The sequence below is a fragment of the Arachis ipaensis genome, chromosome B09 (assembly GCF_000816755.2).
Source record: "Arachis ipaensis cultivar K30076 chromosome B09, Araip1.1, whole genome shotgun sequence".
Lineage (NCBI taxonomy): Eukaryota > Viridiplantae > Streptophyta > Magnoliopsida > Fabales > Fabaceae > Arachis > Arachis ipaensis.
The window spans coordinates 105590735-105594953 of record NC_029793.2 but is presented as its reverse complement, the minus strand read 5'-3'; the positions used below and the strand labels follow the sequence as shown (position 1 = coordinate 105594953).

Genomic DNA, 4219 nt, shown 5'->3' with positions numbered 1-4219 from the left:
ACACATACAACATCTTCTTGGTTTACCACCCCAAACCGACTCAACCTCTCCTTCATGTTGACCCTTCCAGTCAAAGCATACCAGACAAACAGTTCAACCCTTGGTGGAATTAGCCATTTCCAAACTGTCCTAGTAAAACTGTAACTCGCTATATCCTCCGGAATCATTTCCATACTACTCTATCCTCTTTGTCATTAGCAAGAATAACTAGTCTTAGTGTCTCATGCAGCTGGTTCACTAAATCCAACTCACATTGGAACAGCTCTCACCTCCATTGGAAGTTCCATCTCCACTCTAACCCATCCAGAATCCACAATCCTCTATAACGGATTCTGTTTGGTTTGAAATTGAGAAAAGCCTCGGAAATTGATCTTTGAGAGAACCGCCACACAGCCAAACATCCTCCCAGAATCGAGTCCCTCTTCCATCACCAACCTCCATAGACAACCAAGTAGTCATCTTTTGTCTTACCTGTTGATCCTTGAACTGGATATGACAAATATCCTTCCACGATTCCCCCCGGGTAGGTAATACTTGGGATGACAACAACACATTTGGGTTCAGGTTATTACAAGAGCAGACCACCTTCTTCCACAAGTGACAATCCTCCTTCGAAAAACACCACCACCATTTAAATAAAAGGGCTGTGTTGCGCACCATGGCATCCCCGACGCCCAAGCCGCCAAACTTTTTGGGAGCTTGCACCACCTCCCACTTGACCATGGCCATGACATTCCTTCCGTCTTCCTTACTCCATAGAAACCTTCTCTGTAAGGAAATCAGTTTCTCTGCAACAACCTTCAACATTTTATATAAACTCAAATAATAGATAGGGAGGCTGTTCAGTAGGGGTGAGCATGGGTCGGTTTGGTTCGAGTTCAAAGTAAAATTAGAACCGAACCAATTAAAATGTAATTAGTTTGGTTTGGTTTGGATTTGTGTTTTTTTGTGTATGTACCTGAATCAAACCAAACCGATTAAGAACGGATTAGTTCAGTTCGGTAATTGGGTACCCGATGACTTTGAAATTCATGAAAAAATCCAAATTTTTATCTTAAAAATTCAGCAAGTATAATAAACATGTAACATCAATAGAAATAATCCAAACATGTTAAACACCAAATGCATTAAAAACTAAACACATTAAAATCCAAACATATTAAACACTAAACACATTAAAATCCAAACATATTAAATACCAAACATATTAGAAGCTAAATACAAAAGTGTAATAAAAATATATATTTTTTTATTTAATTAATATATGATCGGGTTCACGAGTTGGTTCGGATTCTGCACCCCCAGAACCAATACCCGAACCAATCGCTAGAAATAGCCATCGGTTTGGTTTGGGTTCAGACGGGTAATCGGGTACCCGCTACCCGTGCTCACCCCTACTGATCAGCACAGATTTAATAAGAACCAGCTTGCCTGCTTTATTGAGAACCTTGGCTTTCCACATGCTCAGCTTTTCCTCCACTTTCTCTATGATGGGCCTCTAAGTCTTAACCAACCTCGGGTTAGCTCCTAACGAGATTCCCCAATATTTCACTGGAAGAGAGGCTACTTTACAGCCTAGCACTCTACACATTCGCTGCACCCACTGATCTTCATAGTTAATTGGAATGAGGCTAGATTTATCATAATTAATACTTAGCCCCGACATCAACTCAAAATAATGAAGGATCCTCCTGTAATTCTTGACTGTCTCTTCCTATGGGGGTAGAACAAAACAGTATCATCCACAAACTGAAGATGCGATAGCTGAATATGATCCCTACCAACCACCAGCGATGAAATGCTCCCGTTTCTTACCGCCTTCCCAAGCATCCTATGTAGAACATCAACGACAAGTACAAACAAGAAAGGAGACAGTGGATCTCCTTGTCACAAGCCCCTTTCCATCTTAAACGGCTTAGAAGGCGAGCCATTTATCAAGACTGACATAGAACACGTACTTACACACTCCATAACCCAACCCCTCCATTTCTGTCCAAAACCCGTTTTTTGCAGCACAAGGTCTACAAAGCTCCGCTTGACTCTGTCATAAGCTTTCTGGAAGTCTAACTTTATTATGACCGCTTCCTTCTTCCTCAATTTAATCCATTGAACAGTTTCGCATGCAATAAGAGCCCCATCATGAATCTTCCGTCCCTTCACAAAAGCACTCTGTGTCTCACCTACTAGCCGTGGCATTGTTGCTCGCATCCTCCTAACCAACATTTTCGAGATGACTTTATAAACACAACCAACCATGCTGATCGGCCTCAGATCTTTGATTTCCTTAGCACCAGTAAACTTAGGGGCCAGTGCCACCCAAGTGAGATTAGCATCTGCCGGCAACTTGGAAGTCAAAAAAAATCCAATACCGCTGTCGTAAATTCTGAGCCAATTTCATCCCAACACCTCTTGATGAAGTTCATATTGTACCCATCACTTCCTGGAGCTTTAGATGACTCACAATCCCATACTGCTTCTCTAACCTCCTCTGGAGACGGTTGTACCTCCAAAGCTAGAGCATCCTCATTACTAATCCTTTCCACCAGGCCGTCCCTGAACCCCACCACAGGAGACTCTTCCTGAAGATATAATCTCTTATAAAAGTCTCTGATTGCAATCTTAATTCTAACTTGGTTCCTTACCAGTCTTCCATTAATGAGTAGCGCATCAATCCTATTGTTCCTCCTTCTCGCAGAAGCTAAATTGTGAAAGTACCTCGTGTTCTTATCAATGTCCATCGCATGTTTAGAGTGGGACATCTGCTTCCAATGTAGTTCTTTTCTTACTTACCATTTCTCACAGCAGGCCACAAGCGCCCGTTTTCTAGCCTCCACTGTTCCATCATAAACTCCATCCCGCACCATATCATCAATCTTCTTAATCTCTTCCTCAAACTTCATGATTTTCTTGTTCATTTTACCAAAGTTGTCTTTATGCCATCTTCCTAAAAAAATTGTCAAAGCCTTCAATTTGTCTATGAATTGCGTCTCTTCTAGTCTTCTCCATTCCTCTTTAACCATACTGTGTTGTGATGTTGGTTTTTGTTGTTTGTGCTTAGTTGTTGGATTTTTATAAATTTTTGTTTTTTTTTTTTTTGTTAGAATAATTAATGATTTAATATTAGTTGTTAAAATATTTGGATCCCCCTGTTGAGTTTTAATTGGCTGAAGCACTTTGAAATGTAACAATGCATGTGACATGAACTGGAACAGTGTTTTCCAATTAAATTTCTTATTTTGGTGCAGGTTTTTAAGTTGTAGTGATGGTGAAAAAAAAAATAGGAGGAAGAGGCCAAACATTTTGGTGAGCGGTACCCTGAGGACAGAAAAATCTATGACATGTCCTGCTCTAGCTGAAGCCACAGAGCTTTGCCACATCGATGTTGGAGATTTAGTCAAAGACAAGAACTTGCATGATGGCTAGGATGATGAGCTTGATTGTTATATCCTTAATGAAGACTTGGTACTTATTACCCCATTTTTTTCTTTTAGTACTTAAACAAAATTGTTCATTTATTTTTTTGGTTGTCCACGGTATCCTCCAACTCGACAGGTTAAGGACTAATCCGTCGCGAATCAGAGCTCTATTTAAGGATTTGTCGCTGGCCAATAAATTACTGCATGCACAAGGAAGGATTCGAACCCCCTACACTTGTTCATTTATATTTAGCTGCATGAGGATTATTAAGAATCAAATTGTAAAGTTGTGATCTATATATATGGGTTTTGATGAAGTTCTTATAATTATAAATTCATTTTATGTCTGAAGATGTGTATACATAATAACTTAATCCATATAAATTGTAATTGTTAAGTTGTTGTGTTATTTTTCACATTTTAATAATTTGTTAATTTGATACTTGTTATTCTTGATCTTATTATTGTTGTTTTAATTTTGATTTATATTGTTAATCTTAATTCATTGTTTTTCATTGAGTTGCTGTTAACTAAACAGTGTTATTGGTTAGATGACAGTATCACCGAATATAATTCGTTGTTCTTGACATCGAGTTGCTGTTTTGTTCTTAGTTTATGTCTCGTAAATTTTGATCATTGGAGACAAACTTTGATATTAGTATTTTATGTTTGATTATTTTATTGTTATTTGATTTTTGAGTTTGTATTTAGATGAGATTATAATATTATTGTTGATGTAATGTTTTAATTTAGGTGATATTTTAAAATTTATATTAGACTATAATTATGGTTTAATGTATTTG

General features: G+C 38.1%; 1 protein-coding gene across 1 annotated transcript in view; it reads left to right on the top strand.

Annotated features, from left to right (window-relative positions):
* LOC107617495 (ADP-ribosylation factor-like protein 5) overlaps positions 1475 to 4219 on the top strand; it is an 11763-nt gene continuing 9018 nt past the window's right edge. Inside the window, exon 1 of the mRNA XM_021110413.1 lies at positions 1475 to 1485. The gene's annotated coding sequence lies outside the window, so the exon portion shown is untranslated. The remainder of the gene's footprint in view (positions 1486 to 4219) is intronic.